Here is a 22,295-nt window from a genome sequence, read left to right as displayed (position 1 = left end):
TTGTGTGTAATGTATATCCGACCATGATTAATGGTTGTCGTGGTTATATTTTTCTCTTTTCTTTTTGTTTTCTTTATCATTATATATTTATTCCTTATCTCTTCCTCTTCAACATTGTGGGTCTTTCTACCTCTATAGGTAAACTAATAAAACTTGAGGGGACAGCAATGATCATCATTATTATTTAAAGATATCACAAAACCATTATATGGGCTTTGATTAATTAGACCAATAATAATTCCATTTTTTTCTTTATTTTTCTCAACCAACGAACCATTGGTTTTACTAATTAATGATCTTTTTATTTTATTTATTTAATGGTGATGAGTAGGATGCTCCATGATTACCATTTAGTCTCATGACTTTTTATTTCTTTCTTCTAACTATGTGGGTACGTTAGACTGTCCCGTTACCGGATTAATAATTTCCTCCCCTGCTCAAACCCTTTTTTTAATGGGTACAATACAATAACTGACTTTAGCAAAGTGACAGACTTTTCAAGCCATTTTTATCAAATGTCCAAAAAATGTTAGTTAATAAAAAAATGGTCAAATTTGAAAATCTTTATTAAAAAAGCAAAGTTTGTCTGGACAGAGTAGGGACCCAATTAGTTTTCGATTGTAGTCCCGTTATTTATAATAAAAAGGTTTTTCACAAAACGACAGTTTAAACCAAAATAAACAACTTTTCATTGAATCCCATGCTAGATGTGTAAAAATGTCGAAGAAATAACCAAAAAAGCAATGCACATATCGTTGGCATCTCCATCCAGGCTATTACCCAGAAGTCAATTGAATCCGAAAACAAACAAAAATTATGCTGCAAAAATATGGTTCACTTCTGGTCAGGCCTCATTTGGCTCTTTTCCACCACTAACTTTAATACCCTGGTCTTGGTATTTTGTGGTGTTTTGGAGAAAATGTCTTCTGTACCTTTCATTCAAATGTGGATCCGCTCCCAGCTGCCAATACGTTCATCAGCGTGTCGTGACTTTGATTGCTTCTGAAAAGAGGACATATTGAATACAAAATATAAAGAATAAAGTTGGATATAGTATATAAACAATTTATAAATTGGTTTTTTTCTTAATTAAATAGAATTGAGGTTATATTGATTTAGTTTTGCTATTTCAAGTTGTGGTTTGCAAATTTGTATATCATTTTGAGTTTATATATTTATACTTAGAGATTACAATACAATCGAGCGTGTGTTCGTCCTTTTAAACCTAAACAAATTTTTTTTTTTTTACAATTGTACTGGTTCAGATTCTCCACTTTTAATTTACAATCCTTGGATAGATGGAGTATCCCAAGGAAGAAATTACAACTTACATCCATATAATACACCGCCCCCCCCCAAGGCCAGAAAAGTGCAGGATGTCTTGGCCACAAAATATCCTACCTTTTGGAACCCGGATTTTTGGTCTACAAACAGCAATGAACTCATGCAATTTTTATATCTGAGGGAGGATTGAGTATGAATCTTGTTCCAGGTTTCATTCGTCTGTGGAGGCCCTTAAAAAATCATTTATACGCAGAATGGCAAGCCAGATTTGAACAAAATCCTCCGGGCCTTCCAAAGCTTCCGGCGCCGTGTTGCCGAGATTATCACGAGAGGCGGATCTCATTATAAATAATTGAATTTTAATACAACTAGCCTTCAAATAATAAAAAGTTTATGGTTCTACTCCATCTACTTGGTTCGTTATAAGCCTTTAAAACTTTTCCCAATGTATATGGACCACCTTGTATTTGAGATAGAACAGTGGGACATGTTCGAACTGGGGGTCTCCTATAACCTTAATGATGAAACTTGAACGTGGCAATGTTAATCAAGTATACTAAGATAACGATTTTATATACTTATAAATAGATATTATGACAGAAAGACGCCAGAAGCTCAGATGGGAAGTTCTTAAGCATCGACTCTACAGTCCGGACCTGGTATCAAATGACTACCATATGTTCCTATCTATGGCCAATGCACTTGGGGGTACAAATTTTGAGTCAATAGAGGTTTGTGAAAATTGATTTTCCTAGTTTTTGGTATAACCTTATCACTCAACCTATACAATCTAAAGATACCTTCACTCGTCATCATTAGATATTATTATTATTATTGTTTTTTGAAGAATAATAAAAATTGTGAAATAAATGACAAAGTACGAAGAGGTATTTTAATTCTTTAAAAATCTCCCTCCACTTTTTTTTGGTTGGTCTCTCTCAGAGAAGTCCCAATTCCCATCCAAGGAGTATTACAGTCTATAAATATATATAAAATATATATAAAATCAATTTTAAAACAGATGTGATGGCATTTTGACTATGTCTTTTTTTGTTTTGTTTTTCATATATCTACCTTTAACTCAGCTAACTTTTGTATTTATGTCTACTAGGGTGGTTTGTTTGTTCACTTCTTTCGAATTTCAATTATTAAATCGCACATCTCAGTCAGAGTTTGAAGAGTTTTTAGTCAATAAAAATTAATTCAAATTATTATTTTTGTGTTTTTTAAAAATAATATTGATACAAATTTTAATAGTCTACAATAATTATTGAAATGTTTTATTTTCTAAAATAATCTTTTAAGACCAGAAGATATAATAATATAATGTAGTTTTGAGGAAACGTGTTTACTGCGCATTTTTGTATAAAATTACACCAGTTTATATATAAAGCGTAGTAAATTTGAATTAATAGTGGATTTTTTCTTATCTCCTAGGTAATCAAAACAGTGCTTAAATGACGCTCAGACTCGACGATTTGCCCTCCCAGAGAGTGTTTCCTCTTTGACATCAAAATTACCGGAACAGGATCGACGAAACCAAAATGAATCGAAATCAGCCGTTACAGTATGAGGCCCATGAAGACTATTTAAATTTTCAGCCACCTAAATTGCATTTTCCCCTAGTTCGAAGAAAAACTGTAAATATGGATTATTTTTCTACATCTATTTTGTTCAGAAAATTTTCATTCATTATTGTCTCTTTTTGCATCAAAGGATGTCAATAGAAAAAAGACTCGATAATACTTTATTTATATATTTGAAAAATATGTATCAAATTTTTTTCAATCAAACAGTAGAAAAAATACTTTAAATAACTAATAATGGTCTTTTTTCAAACTTTAAAAGGGAGGTGCGTAAACTAAAGATAACCACTGTGGCGGTTCCGGGCCTTTTGAGCCCCTTAACAGTTTCTGAAGGCCCCCAATTTTTTGTCATATCTTACATCTATTTATAAGTCTGTTTTTGGTGTTTTTGGAATTTAAAATGGTCTTAATGAAACTTAGCAAGTAGACAAACAAATTAACCAAGCATGTTCGTATACTTTGTTTTTTGGGCCTCCAAGGTAATTAAGAGCCCTTTTTTGACCAAAATAAAACTTCCTAATCCTTGTCTCTTTCTATATATCTCTCCTTCTCCCTGCCTATCCCCACTTCCCTTCTAAATCTCTGCCTCTTTTCTTCTACATTCATTCTTTGTTTCTATTCACCCCAGAAACGCAGGCACCTTCTGCTAGCGTATACATCAAATTTTATATATTAAATTATATACGTAACTTTATATAATAAGCTTCCCAATTGATGAAAAACTACCAACGCCCCTGGGATACCATAAAACTTTGAATATGTGTTTTCGTACGAATGGACACATTTTTTTCGCCCTATCAATAATCGAAATTAGAAAAAAAAGATGAAAACCAAACCATCCTAATCTGTTTGATTCCTCAACCCTTCTTTTCAACTGACAAAAAAAAAATATATATATATAGTCCACATGAATCTTATTTATTGATGTAAATTCCAATCAGAAATGATTAATAATATTATATCATATTTTATAGGAATATAATTAGTGATAGGTAGCTGGAACAATGCTAAGGTAAAAAAACAAACAATAATTGATGAAAGAAAGAAGAAAATGAAAAAAAGACTACTTTTTGGGTGGTCATGTTATTAAAAGAGAGAAGCAGTGTGTGGAAATTATATGCACTACATTGTTTTAAGTATTATTAATAAAACAGATTCATTATTTAATATTTTTTGATCGTTTAGTGATGCATGGGGTTTGTATTGCAGAAATATCTTACAAAGCAAAGTTTGAAATACTTGTAAATACAGTCCCTTTCCTAATGGGCACGTTTAAAAAACGCTGTTGTATGTCTTCTTTTTTGTCCATTCTTACCCCTGAAGCATATGCGATGACACAGCCTCCCCAAGGTCAGGCAACTGTGCTTATAGCATATATCCCAGAATTTGAGGTATATTTCATATCACAATGTAATCATCACATTATTACAAATAAAATAAAATCCTAAAGGCAAAACTTATATGAAAACATTACTGCAAACGCAAAACATAAATTGAAAATAAGATCCACTTTTAAAGTAAGGGTAATTTGTCATTTCATGGAAGTTTACAATTACTGTCAAAATCACGAAATTCTATAGAAGCTTTCCCAAATGGACCAGTGTCAATAACTCTATTAATAAAGCAGAAAATGTCTTTTTTATTGCATTGCAGATCTCGGCTGATTATGACCTGTCACAAAGCTTAAAACCTTTTTTAATGATTTTCTTCTATCTTTATATATTATTCCTCTTTTTGAGGAACGGAAAATATTTTGTTTGCCGGCGACTTGCATCACCGCGCCACTCTTTCAACCAGACATAATTAATCCAAGGACATCCGAAAGATAATAGTTTTTTTTTTTTTTGGGGGGGTATTTTTTGAAGAAAAATTCGGGTACTGCCGGGTACAAAAACAGGATGCAACCCGATACTTGAAGAAACTACTAAGATCCCCTAACAAACCACCAACTGTCCCCCAAACATATGGGAGGGACTTATAGCAGATTATAACTTTAAGCCAATAAGAATTGAGAACAACATAATCCCGAAGCACCCCAACAATTGGGGTAGAAATTGGGGGTTGTTAGTTGCTCTTAGTAGTTTCTTCAAGTATCAGAAGTGGGTTGCGTCCTGTTTTGATACCCGGCAGTACCCGGAAACACCCTCAAACATTCGGGGTACAATTGGGGGGGGTTGTGAGGGGCTTTTAGTAGTTAATAAGTATTGGTGATACACAAAAACACCACCAACACTCGTGGTACAAAATGACAATTCATAAAGTCTATGCCCTGTTTCCTCATAAATTTATGAAAAATGGTTTTATACGAAATTGTTGCTATACAAAATGTCCTTATAGGAAATTTTTTTATACGAATTCTCCTTATACGAAAATGTTTTATACAAAGTTACCATAAAACACTTCCAATGTGTAGTATGTTTTTGATTCGGATTCGAAAATCTTCACGTGTACAAGAGCGAGAAAACTGCTTAATTCGAGTCGAAGAAGAATGCTTATGTATCCCTTGCGGTACTGTTGCCCCACCCCTTTTGTACATCTCTACACATCTCTCTCAGAAGAAACTTGATCAAGTTCTGTGGATAGAGGTTTTTTGACCATGTCTACGGGCTTCCATTCTATTGTTCTTTAGTAGAAAAACATTTCATCATTGGAGCAAATTCTGCAGAAGAGCAAACAATTAATTATTTAAAAAAATAAAAAAAAAATTAATTTTAACAAGATGATCTTAAACAATAAAATTAATTTAAAAAACATGTCATTATTCATTGAAGATCCTCCTTCATATGACGCTCTACACACGGATATCCAAATGGTGAGAGAGGTTCATGGATCCAACCCGGATATACAGAAGAAAACTTTTGGAACTGCTAGTGATTTGCAGCTCAACAGGAGAATGCTAAGCCAATGCACTAATAGATCTATTAGAGGCATTAACATTCACAGATAGGATTACTGTCCTGATATTTGCCAATACCTTTAGGAATAGTGGAATTCACAAGGGAGACGCTAAGCTTGTATAAAACCAATTAGATTAGATCTATAAAAAAGTTGGATTTGTGTTTGTTACCTTCATTTTGTAGCTGCTAAGAGTTAATCTAATAAAACGTCATGAGAGCTGGGACTCCTATTATGACTAATCAAGTTTTTTTTGTCATTAATTAGTGGGCTGCAACTGTAGAAAATTATGCCTGCGCCTAGAAACTGATATTGCTGCCCTACGGCGGTCCTATTTAAGATAAATTATCCTTAATATCGTCATTATAAATTATATATACTTTTTTTAAATTTAAAATGTTTAAAAAATTATATATTAGGTAAATTTTTGTTGAAGCAACGGACAAACTAGAACTCATTTTTGTTTCCCAAAAACCCTTTCCATAAAGTTCGTGTCGTTGTTCGTGGATTGTGTGGAGTTTGGTTTCATGGATTTACTTTGCCTCTTTACCTGATTCTCACCCGAAAATCGAACTAAAGACTCAACGACAAAGGATACCCACAATTTGGGAAGGTTTTATGGGGTAATGAGGCCCAAAATATCGACCTATTATTGTTTGAATTCATTTGTTTTAATATCAAAACTTTTTCTCAACCCAGTATAGTATATATTTATGTTAAGTACACGTTTCAATTCTTGTAAAAGTTACAAATGATATTTTACAATTGCAAAATAGAGCGGTCTGATATTCCTCGTTTTTCAAATTGCAATTATGGATAGAGTGAAAAAGTTGTTTTGTGATATGAAAATTACCTATGCAAAATTGAATTGTCCTAAGAAATTATTTTTGGATCACATATCTCCATCAATTTATTATAAATGCAAAAATCTATACTTAGTGAATCAACGTAGCTCATGGACAACTCGCTCGGAAAAAAGTATTCTATTGAAATGAATGTGTATAGATTTGCACCCTAGTCAATTAAAGGAACATAAATATATATATTACAAAAAACTCTTTACGTAGTGAATATTTGTAGATACAAAGAAACAATTTTTAGTTATTTTGCATAAATTAGTTTTGATAGGCAATATTTTAAATTGTCTAATTGGTTTTTTAAAAAAAATTCTAAAATTGTCCTACGGGACAAAAAAAAGAATAAGAAATGTTCTCTTTTCACTCCATTATTTAGCTTTAAAAAAACATTTTTAATAAGATAAAATAATGTCTCTCATAATCAATACATGCGAAAAATGATGACAAATGCTTTCATTTATTTATTTATTGACTAAATAAATAAATTTTGTATCGTTTCAAACTTGGAAGTATATGTGCTACTTAAAGATGACATTGTAGGAAAATGAAATTTGGCATAGGTTATTTTTGAGCACATGATAATTTTTCCAAACTAGCCGCAATCGAAATTTGAAAAGAGTTGAAAAAAAACCCCAACCATTCTATTGAACAACCTACAATTCCTTATTCCAATATGCCTGTTATACTTACCCCAATCGTAATTTTAATTATCAACTACTAATTGATGCTATCGTTTTATTTCGATACATTAAAATTACTTAATCAGTTATTTTCAAGCAATATATGTAATTATAGGCATTTGCACAGTAAAATTTGCCACGACATACACATCAATTATAGATTTTAATTAAAATAGTCAAAAAATTAAACCATTAATTAATCGACCATCAATAGAATATTCCATTATTAAAATATCCTTATTAATTATTTTTTTAAATTGGTTTTTTGTTCAGTTTTATTGTTAATAAACTCTTTTGCTGCCGTGTTTCTAGGCACCAAGGTGCCCTTCTAATATTTGATAGTACACCCTACCCCACGGGTTGTGCATATGAACTGCTGGAGCCGAGGCAAATGAAATGTATCTGCCGCCCCTTCTCTGAGCACCAAGGAACCTCATAATATCTTAAAAACCCTTTTACACCTACACCTTATGTCAGTAGGTCAAGAAAATATGCTAAAAATACTGGCCCAACTTATGGGCTTTGGTACTTGTTTAAACTTTGCCCTTTTCATATCCGAAATATACGCTGGTCCTTAGTTTGTACAGGTGAAGTGCTAAAAAATACTATTTATAGGCCACCATGGCTTTGAATATCACCAAAAATGTTACCAAAATCCTTTTTGGAGCCTAAACAACCTTCATTAAGGAGTTTATGAAAATCCATTCATTGGTTTAGCCGTGATTGAACGACAAACATACAGACAGACAGACATTCACATTTAATGTATAGATACATAAAATTTACTGTCATTTAATAAAAATATGAAAAATTGATAAAATTGAAACATAATAATCATTGTATCATTATATAGAGTCGTTTAGGTTCTCTCCAGACATTAATCCCATAGAAAATCTTTATCAGAGGGTAACTTAGAGAATCGACAAAGGGATCAAATACTTATTTCATCCGTGGTATGTTCAAGCAGTGATCACTACAAATCCCTCCCCTGGGACATGGTTTATTCATTTGAACATCAAGTTAAGATAAGTTCTTTGTTTATGGGAAAGGACGACTTCACTACATCGAAGGGAAATTCTGGTTGACAAACCCTTTCCTTTGGAAGAGGGGACTAAAAATGGTTAGTGTAATCGCTCTTCTAGTACAATATTGCCCGAAATATATGGCCAAAGCAACAAAGGAGTAGGTCGAGAAGAAGTACATTAAGAACATGGAGTGACGAGTCCCTGACCTCAAACCCATAGAAATCTTCGTCTCTGGGCTAATTTACAAGATCAGCAAGGGATCAAATACTCATTTATACTGCTGTAGGTTTGTGTAATCTATGGATCATCAAATTAAAATATGCTATTTATGTTGGTAAGGGAAAGGACGACTTCACTACATCGAAAGGAAATCTCGGGCAACAAGCCTGTCCCTCAGGACAGGACACAGAAAATGGGTCTTGTAAAGCGACTGCTAGCACGACATTGATGCAAAAATACGACCAAAGCTACAAAGGAGTGGCTCAAGAAGAAGCACGTTAAGATGATGGTGTGGTTTAACTTCTTTCTGGACCACAATCCCATAAAAAGTCTGCATCAGTGGAAAACTGACTTAATCGACGAGGGATCCAAAACTTTTTTCCTTCTCTGTATATCACTCTGTGCAACATTCCAACATATATACGGTTTTTTCTTTTAAAGATCTTTGATAAAAAGGCATTTAAATAATATATATTTTAAAAGTCGGGAAATGCGCCTAAGTACTTTAAAATATAAAAATAACGCGTAATATCTAGAAGTTAATAGTAGTTTTTTGTAATTATCTCTCGTTAATCTTTCTCTCTGTACATTACTGTATATAGTTTGTACATTTGTACAAAACGAAGTAGCTTTTTTTTTTCTCTCTCTCTCTGTTATTTTGAAGGTATATTTTTAATATAAATTATGAATATAATTTTTAATCATTCTGAGAGATCACTGCTGATATCAAACTTCCTTCAATGATGAAGTGAGGAAGGGGGAGTAATGAATAAAGTAGAAACACAGAGATGAAAGATAAAGACAGAGAGAGGGAGATATGTCAGAAATGATTTGTGTTTCCTACATTGACGAGACTAATAGCTAAAAAAAAGGCAAAATAAAGAATAAAATTTGTTATAATGATAGACTTGCAACTTCATTCATATGAATATGCATGAAAAGGCCTTGAAATCATCATAATATGCGGCCCATCAACACAAAAACAAGCTAGACCTAGAATGAGTACAGAGTAGAGTCCAAAACCTCCACCTAAAATCAAATTAAGTGGTATATCTAAATTTATTGCAAAAATATTGTCCATTAAGTATTTTGTATGTTTTGTACAAATTGACCGTGACCTTTTGCCGTGACCTTGACCTTTTACTGTGACCTTGACCTCTAAAATATAATGACTTATTATAGTCATCATATATTCTCTGTGTTTGACAAAGTTTGATCAAAATCGATGCCTAACTTTTCCTGTAATTCTGGTGACTAAAAAAGAAAAGAGGCAAAAACAAAACCTCTGTTCAACTTCGTTGGCGGAGGTAATTTTTTCTTTCAAATAAAGGTTTGTAATTCATTGGTTTTTTTCGATAAATTGTCTTTAAATTTTATTAACAAGGATTTTTCTTTTGAATCCTTTTAATGTTTTGCAAATCCCACTTAAAGTAGCCAAAATTGATCGTCGAAATAAAAGAATGAGACATTGATGGATTTTATTTAAACTATCGTATTGGGGCCAAATTAAGTCCCATAAGTCAAATAAAGGTTCTTGACTATAAATAAAATTCTATGGTATATTAACTCATCCCAAAAATTTGAATAATAGGCCTAAAGTTGACTTAAACATGAATTATTCGGCTTGGGTATTTGTCTATGAATAATAAATATATCTGGATTTTCTCCATTTCTTGATTTTTGCTCAAAATTTTTTCAAATGTTGAAACATAACATACAAAAAAAAGAATAAACTATGCCGTTACCTTTATTTTATCATGCAAACTTTCCACTGAAATTATACTAAAAAAAAGGAGAAAATAATTTGTTAATTTCACATAAAGTACCCAAAAATAAACTTCACAATAAAAGAAGGGAGAGAATGACAAATTTTATAGTTGAAAGAGTCCATATTGGAGGCAGTACAAGTCTCTCAAATCTTACAAATATAATACACTATCTTTAAAACACTTGAGTACCTAAAAGCATTCTTAAAATTTGAATAATAAGTCTGTAATCAAATCAAATATATCCATGAAACATTGGCTCGTATGGACATATATTTAAGTACCGAGTGGTCCATTAAAATCTGAACACTTTGAATTTTAAACTTGAACAAAATATAACTTATAAATTAACAACATCATTTATAGTTCTTCCAGGCGGCAGCAGAAGGCCTGGTACTCACTGCAGATGTAGTCTCTGTCATGACGTCTCAGTGCTGGTTGACAGTGGCTTTTAGAGTCTCGATGTTTGGATGACGGACACTGCCGTCATTTCCCTCCACATGCATCCAAAAGGTGTAGTCGAGCATGTAGGCATCAGGGCTATAGGGAGCCCAAAAGTGTTAAAAAAGAGTTCAAAAGAGTCTCTTAACGGAGGAAACGGATTTCTGTCATTGAATTTAAATTATTTTTTGAATACATTTATTTGCTACGGCAAACACCTCTTCCTCAATACTTCAACGCATGGTAGCAGCTGACTGTATTTCCAAGAAAACGTTACCATCTCATTTGTAGAATGAAACCACGCCTACCTCGCTGCTACTTCTACGGCTTGATTGGCACACATACATAAGGCAGTCATGTTGTTGGTTACTGTATAAGAAAATAGAAAAGTGATTCCAAGATTGTCTCCTGTTCATGTTCTGCTTACATTGCATGAATTTTCTAAAACTGTCATTGCTTTCAATGCAACTGTTCTCTGTCACTTTTAAACGTGTTGTTAGCAACGTTCCTTTTCAGTCAGTCAGAAATTACTTAGTTATATTTTTACAACATATATGATCTTTGAAACATTGCCAATGTTTCAGGAAGGACATGGAAAAAATATGTCACACATGTTATGAAATATTTCAAAAAGGAAGAAAGTACTTTAATTTTGAGCTGAAAGACCTGTTGTAATCTTTAGAAACAACGGAGGGATGCAGATGATATTATGTAACTTTGTGATAAATACTCAGTAACTCATTATTAAAAAATTCAACCCCTATAGAATATATTGTCAAATTTGCGTGAACGGTTGAAAGATAATGGCTACGAATCCGAGTCTGGTACCATTTGAAGTGTATCAGGGAGATCTTGGATATCTATGGCCTCTCTGCGATGAATATTTTAAAAAGAAGCAACCAATAAGTAATGAATAAAGATTAAAAGAAACAAATTTTGCTACAAAAACACAAAATCAAAATAGAGCTTCTTAAAAAGCAATTTATTAAAACTTTTTTTTTCTAAAAACACTGATCTTTTGATCACTGATCTCTTTACTTCCATATATATACCAAGTACATGGGTAGTTTATATTTTGCAAATTGGGTGGTACTTGACCGTTTGGATATTGGAAATACATATATCAACTATAAATATCAAATAGCTATTTCCAATCTACATATTAAATGTATATTTTGGAAGGTTATATATTATTGATGCTCAAACAATGATTCAAATAATAATAATAATACCAGAAAACCTCCTTTGAGGTCCTTCTGTCACATTTATAGAAAAAGATTTTGACTGATGGTTCATAAAGTACGATTACAATGGAATATAATCTGAAACCTCATTTAGGATCTAATTGTTTACTAACAGATGTCCGAATCATTACTATTAATAGAGTTTTATTTCCTTTCGGATCGATAAGCGTCTCTTCTTTTTTCTTGGGTGGCAATGGATTCTGATCATTAGTGTCTCCATGAAGCCAGAGAAAGAGCGAACAACATTATTTTAATGACGCTGAGAAAAGTACTATTATCAGAGGGGGAACAAGCGTAAAGGTCACACAACATATCAATAACTTTTTCTGTAGAATTGTCTCATTTTATAGCATTTTTATAGCTCATTTTATAAATTATATATATTTTTGTTCATCCCTTATTAAGCATTTATATGTTTTCAAAAAAAAACACACACAAGTCAAACACTCGTCTTTTCCTCAAGCTCCCTTCTAATCAGCTGGTTGTTGAGGGTCTCCAATGCCATATTGAAGGGATTGTTTGGGACCATGTATGTTTGTTTTAATCCTTACACAACCTATTGGCTATGACAAAGTTTTCTGGTTGAAGGTTTAAGAAGGTAATCTCGAGGTAATTCCAGAATATTTCATCAATTCTTTAAGTGCCCATTAAAATTGACAGGTTCACTATTACCTAAAAGTGGAGTAAAGTCGATCAAAGTTCTTCAGTTCCCATGGTAAACCTTTCTACGAATTGCAATGCAGGGATAGAGAGTGGCACCACCATCGGTAAAGTAATATAACTACCAGTGTGATTTAATTATAAAATGAAGGTGTCTTTAAAGTATGTAGTTGTTTAAATGGTGCATTCAAAGAAGGGTTTTTACAGTTGACGGTTTTGATCGTATCTGATCTAGTGAAACGTCAGGACAAACAAGCGGCTCTCCTTTCCAAATTGATTTTCAGTTTCTTTTTTTTATTAACATACCTAAAATACACACGATTTTTATCACTAGACATATCAACCCACGTCCAATAACATGTGTTGCGTGGATCCTTATTGAAGACTGGAAACTGCAGTCCTATCCACTTCAGTTACGGCACAGTCTAGCATCATATCAGTCCTAAAAACTAATAAAGTTTGGTCTTCCTTGACGTCATTTAACTTTATTTCTTTTTTTTTTAATCAGTTCTATTACCTATATTCCAAAGGACGGATCTCAAGGACTGATAAGTCCGTTCCTACGGCTGGACTGACCGAATACATAAGGACTCCCACCGAAAGTATCGTAACTTTTCTGCCATAAGTATAATAAACAAGGGAGAGAAAAGTTGAAGGAATATTCTGTGAGGGTGGTGGTGATCTCATAACAAAAAACACAACAAAAAAGTTAACAGAAAAACCCGTAATAAACAAAAACAACACGTCATACAGAATGATATATTATAATCATATTCATTAAAAATAAATGGCCGTCATCTTTACAGTATGTTTGTATATCATACATAACACAGTAAAACATATATATATATTGTTAATTCATCTTTCACTTGTCTCTAATATATCATTTTCAAAAAATAACAAAATAAAAACTTTTTGTATATTACTTAAAAAAGAAAAAGTGATAGAACTTTGCCGAAAAGTATTATTGATTAAATTTTAAAGACATATGAACACTTATGTAATCCTAGAAGGCGCAGAGTGATCTCTTTCTTTTCTTACAAAATAAATTGAAGGTGATATATGTTTTTATGTATTTTAAGAAGTCTTTAAATTCATCAAACACACACCTTTAAGAAAAACGTACAAGAGGTTTGTTGAGAGACTCAAATGTCAAGCCATGTATGTATGTACCTAATACTTTGAATCTTTTATACATTTCATATTTTAAATTAGAAGTTGTCAATCTTTGACTCTCATGTGGTCATTGAACATATTTAGTGCAACTCTGTGAACATTGGGAATTGACAATTGTGTACTCTGAATAGATCATTAGTTTTGATTCATTATTAATATATCCGACCCAGGCTCGTGACTACGGCAATCATTTACAAAAAGAGTTACTAACCTGTTCTATAAGACTAGTGGTCCAACAAAATCTGAACACTTCAAAATTTAAAGTTCAACAAAAGATAATTAATTAATGAAACATAAAATTTCAACAAAATGAATACTATAAATAGATGTGTATCTGAGCTCTCTTAATCATTAATAAAGAAGGCCTCAGTGGTAATAATTGCTTTCAGGCAGCGACGGAAGCACCAGCACCCTCTACGGATGTGCTCCTCTGTTATGGAATCTCTGTGCTGGCATTGAAGGCCTTGGTGTTTGGATGATGGACAGTGCAGACCTTTCCATCGACATGCACTCAAAATGTGTAGTCGAGGGGTTGGCATAAGGGCTGTAGGGGGGCCAAAAGTGTGAAAAAAATTACAAAAGAACTCAAAAACTTATTCAAAAAAGTTTTGGAACGTAAGAGATTGGTTTCTTTGATAGTTGGTGTAAAAGTGGCCTCTCCCTTCTCACAAGGCTCTTTCCATACAATTTTTGATAGCTCTTTAGACAGTGTGGTTTGAAACGTCTAGATCTCTTGTATACGCCCTTATGGACTTTAGGGAATTGGACTTTGCTTTTATCTTTAACTCCTCCGGCCCCAGTTTGGCCTTTTTGACGGACTTCTTTTTCCTCCATATTGTTTCGAACTTTCTGAAGGCGGAGATGGTGGTCCTGGATATACCAATTGCTTGGAGTGTGCGGCTGGAAATTCATTGATCACAATCAAAATTCATTTTCTCCACTTTTACGTTAGATTCCACGTCCAATTGATCACTCGTCCGACAGCACCATCTCCGATTTTTTTGAAATTTTGCATATAGCATAATATTGAATAAAAACTCAAAAATCTAAAATTTTAGTCTTCTTTCACCTCCATATCAGGAGTTAGAGGCTTCTAAAGTTCCAGCCTTGAGTCCAGCACCCATGTTTTTAAACAGCTAAATCTCTTGTGCTTTTGATGATATTGATCTACTTTAAACGTGATTGGATAGATATTTACACATTAATGGTTCTATATTTTATACTTTTACCCAATAAAATGTATCTTTGACCTTGAGGTTACGAGGTCAAATCTTTGACCTTAAAATTTCAAACACGGTATACTTCAATTTTTCTCATATTTTCATGAAATGGCCGCCAACATATATTAATTAATTTCTGAATAGTTTTAGGGCTGCTTTGTACCTGGAACTCAGAAGTTGCACTCATTTATCCCTCTGTCGAAATTTTCCTTACAGGTGAAACATTTTACAGCTTCTGAGGTATCGATATTTAAAAGAGTTATCACTACACCAAAAAAAAGTTAAGTATGGATTTTGAAATTATATATAAAATACAGAGGCAGTAAGAAAAAAAAATATTATTATGTGCCATTATAAATTCTTGATAACAGATATAAAGTTAGAAATTTATCTCATGATCTTTTCATTAGTCTGTATTTTATTGAAATTGTAAATTTGGTTGGGTAGATATGAGTTAAAAAGCTTTATTTGTAGTAGTTTAGGTTTGCAATACCCTATATATTTACAAAACTTAAGGTCATTGTAGTATAATAAGTCTATATAACTTGGATTTAAAAAATATATATGAGTGTAAATTTGTCTCGCCACAATTATAAATTAATTAAATTTTATAATATTGTACCCAAGTTTTGTACCTCCCATTCTTAGTATTTCGCTTATAGCGTTGACCCAAATTTGAAAGCCGCCCCAACAACTTTTAGAAATTAATTAATATATGTTGACGGCCATTTTATGAAAATTTGAGAAAAATTGAAGTATACTATGTTTGAAATTTTTAAGGTCAAAGACTTGACCTCGTGACCTCAAGGTCAAACATACATTTTATTGGGTAAAAGTATAAAATATAGAACAATAAATGTATCAATATATATCCAATCAGCTTTAAAGTAGATCAATATCATTAAAAACACAAGAGATATAGCTGTTTAAAAACATGGGTGCTGGCCTCGAGGCTAGAACTTTAGGAGCCTCTAACTCCTGATATGGACGTCAAACAAGACTAGCATTTTAGATTTTTGAGTATCTATTCAATATTAAACTATATGCAGAATTTAAAAAAAATTGGAGATGGTGTCGTAAAAAATGACCCTTTTTTGATCGATTTGGCAAAATAGCTCAGGTTTGTTTTGTATTGGGACTAATTGTTTAAGCTTTAATATATCGAAATTATAAATAATTTCAATCATTCAACCTTCATTAATTATTGAAATACTAAGTGCTCTGATTTCAATGGACCACCTGGTATACATATCTATCACGCTTTGCAGAGGTCCAGAATGAGAAGTTGTGCTTTAGGAAACACGAAAATTATAAGCAGAAAATAATGGCTGTCGATAAAAATTTATTAATATAGAGCAGAAAAAAACGATTATGAACTAATTCAACTTCGGTTAATATCAAAACAAATTTAGTTTCAATATTTGGGAGCAGCACCTATCCGTTCGGACAACATATACACTAATCTGATATATTAATCTGTCCAACACAACAATTTCTCTATCCTAGACGGTTGGACTATTGTTAGTGTAATGCCCTGTACGGGGGGGGCTACCACCGGTCAATGAGGGGGATAGGGTTTAGACACAACATTTTGTTTTTGTTGTCACGATTTTAAACTTAAAAATGTTCCTTTTTCAAAATATTGTCCTTTCTAGAAAAATTATCTTTGTCAAGTTTTGCAAAATAAATAGTATTTTGTCAAATAACCCAACACGTTTGTGACTTGATACGTCTGAAAATCAGGAATGCAAATATTTGGCGCTCAATTTTCACTTATTAGATATCATTTTAGGGTATATAAATGACAGCTTTATAAAAAAACACATTCAATCATTCGACATTTGGCGTTTGAGGGATAAGATATTCTATCAAGAAAGGGAAGATTATATCCATCAAAAAAGTTTTCTGTAATCTAAACCCATTTTCGGGAGTTTTTTGTCCCCAATTTTTGAAATTAATTTCTTGAATTTCACACCGGAACACTTACTTAGTACATATCAATTCAAGCCAAAAGAGTAATTTATCTTTCAGAAAAGAACCAATTTTTTCTTCTCACTTGTTTGAACTCTGAAATATCTGGAATTAGAGTAATTCGGCACTATTATCGTTCAGAGTCATTTTGTACCCGTAAAACAATTCCCAAATTTAAAATTTAGATGAATAAAACTTTTGTAAAAATGTTGTTTGTTCTATTAAAATTGCTTTTATTGATTCTGTACCTTACTCTGATCTCCATTCTTAGACTGAAAAATGATGAGAAACGTCACTATTCTGTAGACCCTTATAACTGATTCATAATACATAGTGTCGAAGAATATCATAGATTATGCTTTATATAAATATGCAATTTAAGAAAAGTGTATTTTAAAACATGCATCTCCAAGGATTCTGTTACATTTTGTATTTTTGAAGTAATCCCATTTTTTATAGTGGGTGTACTAGCAAATATCAAATTATCATCATATTTTTATAAGGAGATGTCAGCTGATTTAAAATTTGGCTACACACGAGGAAAGAAAAAGGATAGAGAGAGGGAGAAAAGTGGTGGAATAAAACGCTGACATGCTTGCTCAGATGGGTTCAACAACATCATTAGTTATTGTCAACCGGACAACTTTTTTTTCTTCTTCCAACGGAACCATTTGATTTATTACTGTATTGTGAGGGCGTCCTGTATAATATAATATACATACATATACAAAATAATCGTATTTCAAAAAAAAAAAACTTCATTAGTTATATTTTAGTATTTTTTTTTTTTTTTTTGATGAATTATGTTTTTCAGTGTTTGTAAATAACATGAATTTCTATATAGATTCTTGTCTCTCTCTCTATAGAAATAATTCATCCATATTCCATCATAATTCTTAGAGAGAATCATGATTTCCATTTTGGCTGGAATGTATTTTTTTTTTTTTTTTTTTTTTTTTTTGAGAAATACATTTAAATATCATTTACAAATAAATAAATAAATATTCCATAAGATGGATTCGTATTTAATGAAAAACTAAGGAAGGAAACTGGAAAACAATAGCCTAACGTGCTTACAATCACAAAACCTTTCGTTAAATAAACAAGAATCCCCATGTTATTATCAGCTGTTAATATGTATAACGTTGTCTCGTATTATTAGAGCTGTTAATCATCGGACTCTATTAAAAAGAAAACTGAAAAATCAACATCAGAGGGGATTATTTAGTTTCATTCAGTGAAAATAGTGTGTACTTTGGATCTGTTAAAAAAAGAAACCAATAATACACATGGTAACCCTGGTAATTTGATTTCTTTGGGGGGAAGTAAGGATGGAAATCGGGATTGACAATAAATGAACACGCCACTTAGACTTACCAACATAAACTGATTATATACATAAAAGTTCTTACAGCTAAACAACGTAACCTGTCTTAAAAGTCCTACATATACAGGGTAGGGATTTTAAATCCAGTAAATGTAGGTATATATTACAATTTACTTCTCAAAAATTATTCAGCAATTCACAAATCTTTTGTTCTTACATGACTGGTCCATAGTGAGGTAAACCACTTAAACCAACCTACCCGAAACCTGGTACAGCCCTTGATGAGGAACTCTTTGTCCATGTTGGTCACTTCCACAAGAATGGAAGCCCGTAAGAAGTTAACAGTATTATGTTCACAATTAATTTACTCTTTCTCCAAGAAGCCAAACACATAGTAGTCTGCGGGCTTCAGATCCAGGGAACTAGAAGATCACATTTCCTCTGTCCAAAACATGTAAGGAGGTCTGGAGTGTGTTTTGCTCTCAGTGCGATCTTGAGTCTTCCTTGCTAGTTTTCTAGATCCAATTGATTCCTTGAAAGCCTAGGCAACATCGTAAACACTTGATTTGAGCAGCTTTGTAAACTTAATCATTTGCTTGGACTTGCGTCCGGAACGGAGGGACACAATAATTGCCACACGTTGTTCTTACTCTGAAGACATCTCTAGAATTTTTTTTTATTGTTTTCTTATACAGTTTTATGGGTTTAATCTGATAAGCACACATTCATAAACCAATGTTCTCAGTGATGCTAAGATATTCATGTTTTAACTTCTTCCAGGTTATAAATTTCTATCCTGCATAGCATATTATGAACCTAACCTTTAAGAAACAAGCCTCAGGGATACTTTGATTTAAGAGCATTTCTTTGAATTTCAAACACTTCATATATACGGCTCATATAAGTAGTTTGAAGCCTGATTATAGTACCATTAATACCATGGAACGCACATATTTCCTTTTGCAAGTTAAAAAAAATAAATAAATTTGCAAAATCATGACCTAGCTATGTAAACATCACTTTCAAATCCAAACAATAAGAAACGAAATGAATGGTTTGTAAACCATCGTGGGAATGGAATTTGACGTACATATTATAACAACCAGACAAATTCTTAAAATAATAATTATTTTATTTATTCGTTCAGACAGGGTAAATTTTATTTGAAAAAGAAGAACCTTTTAATGATCATTGATGATAAGACCTAATGGACCAAAATGCTTCCATCTTTTGGATTGGGAAGGCAGGAGGGTCAAAAATGGGTTTGTGACCACATTTATGTCCTTTTTATGGGCAAAATATATATTTATATTTACCAATATTATATGTCTTTTTTTTTTTACTGTGGAGGGAAAGGTATTGCTGCCAACTTTTGCCAGAGAAATTTTCCACCCAAATAGAAATTACAGTATATATAGGTATTATTTATGAGACTCATAAATTATGATAACTCAAAAGGTACATGGATACTTCATCAATGAATGTTTGGTGTATATACCTGAAAGGACACAAAATCCTTTCAAGCAACAGTCTACTATACTTATAAAAATCAAGGTCAATTAATGACTTGTACATTGTGAACATATGCATTCAATAGTGTTGGAGGTCTGTTTGAAAATTATAGACCAATCTGTTATAATTTTGAATGGACTATAATATTCATTTCTTTATAAAAATTCGGTAAGGATCTGTCACGAATAAAAAATTTAGTCCCTATAGGTTTTAAAAAACAATTCTATAGATGACCTATTGATGATGTCAGGTGTATTTCAAGATTGTAAACGTTGGCTCAACTACTGAGGTTGAAGCTGTTTTCAAAAATCATATTTGAACTAAAATGGGCACTCGATAGTGTGCAAAACCTCAGCCTAAAATCAAATTGAGTAATGTATCTCATTTTGCCAAAGTTATGGTTGATTATGTCTCAAAATCTAAAGGCTTCCTAATGTGACCATATATAGTCTATGAATCAAGTTTGATCAAAACCGAAATATAACTTTTGTCGTAATCCTGGAGACTAAGACACAAACAGGTGAAAAAAATAAAACCCTGTACTACTTAGTTGGCTAGAGTAATAAATGGATGGTTGCTCAATGGACTACACGGTCAAAAAATATATATTCATTTGAAGTCAATGTGCGTAGTTCGATACTCGATTGTTTCTAGGGAAGTAAATATGCTTTATGTATATAGACTTACAGTACAACTCCATCTGACCAATTAAAGAGAGATTACAAAATAGATATTGGAATAACCCACAAATTAAGGATGGGAAGAAAGTTTGTCTAAAGATTAGGACCCAAAAAAATTGGTCTATAAATTAGTTTTGTCACGATATCAATATTTTAATTCCGACGCCAATAACAAAGTTGTTTACAGTATTTGAATTTTTTGACAAATTATACAAAAATATATAATTAAGAGCCATAAAAGGGGGGTCCAGAGCCCTTTTTGCTCCCCTACAGCCCTAATGCTACCCCCCTTACACATTTTGGGTGTATGTCAAGAGAATGGCCTGCAGTGTCCTTTATCCAAACACCAAGGTCCTCAAATCCACACACTCTTACATTCTATGTGCAACTTCATATATCTAACCAATAGGAATTTAAAAAAATAACACACTTACTTGACCGAACCGAATTATAGTCAGTCTCGGACCAAGGTTCATCACTAATATTTAGTCGTAACTCGTAGGCATAGTCAAATATTTTCTTGCTTCTTTTAACAAATGATGTTTTTATTTACACATTCACTTAGTGACTTTTATTTTTTATTATCTGTGTTAACTAATTATTCTTTATGAATTCATTGAGTGATGCACATTGCCGGATTAACAAATGATATGGGCATTCGAATACTTTATTTCTCTCTTAGAAAAATAATAATAAAATTAGTATAGATGAATAAAGCTTTTTGTTGTGGATTATAAAGATTCCAAACTTGTGTCAAGTGTGTTCACATTAGTGTTGGGAGGATACCAATATTTTCGGGCTGGTTCTACTTTACAAATTTATAAAAGTATTTCAATACATTTTTAGCAAAAAATATAATTCAAAAATGTCGTTCAGATTAATTCACATTCATTTACAAAGCTGTTTGTATAACTTTTGTTCGGTAAGACAGATTGTAAACCCTGTTTCATACCCAGGACTCAATAGCCACGGTAACTCATTAGGCAAGGTTTATAGAAATACAAGGTTAGACCATCTTTTATTGGGCTTGCTAGAATTGTCAATCTGATGTATTGTACCGACTGATAGGCAAGATGGACAGATTTTGACAAAACACGCAACTAATCATAGTATATGACGTCACTATTGCTAGACTTTTCAATTTGATAAATATATAGTACCGAAGGTTGAGGAAGAAAAACAGATTTTGACAAGACACACAACCACTCATCAACTATGACATGAATATTAAAAGCGTGGTGGAAGTCAGACATCAGTCGTACACGCGTTATGGTATAACCTTGTATTTCTATTAACCTTGCCCGTTAGGTATTAAAAAATCATTCAGACTAGTGAAGAGGGCCCTGTATCTAGCCCGTTTATCTATGTAACGCCGAACCTTAAAAACTGCATACACAAAGATATTTTCTGGTTCAAATAATAAGTATTGACTTATATTATTGTCCCATAGATCGAGTAGAAATTGAGAACAAATCTTACTTACCTGATATTAAATCAAAAGAACCTTTTTACTTGTCCTGTTCCGGTCTCAAAATACTCCAATAAAAAAAACAAAAATTCATAGTTATTCTCAAAAAATTAAACTTTTGACAAAAATCCCAAATTCATAGCTGTTCACAGAAAATTAAATTTTTTGGAAAGTAAATTATGAAACTGAAATTTCGTATACAAATTTCAAATATTACAATTTAAACAACATTTCCTTCATTTAGGGGAGCAAATGTCCATGTAACATCAGATCGAGTGTTAGGC

Source organism: Lepeophtheirus salmonis, chromosome 1 (assembly GCF_016086655.4).
Source record: "Lepeophtheirus salmonis chromosome 1, UVic_Lsal_1.4, whole genome shotgun sequence".
Taxonomy (NCBI): domain Eukaryota; kingdom Metazoa; phylum Arthropoda; class Copepoda; order Siphonostomatoida; family Caligidae; genus Lepeophtheirus; species Lepeophtheirus salmonis.
This window is presented reverse-complemented; position numbering follows the sequence as displayed.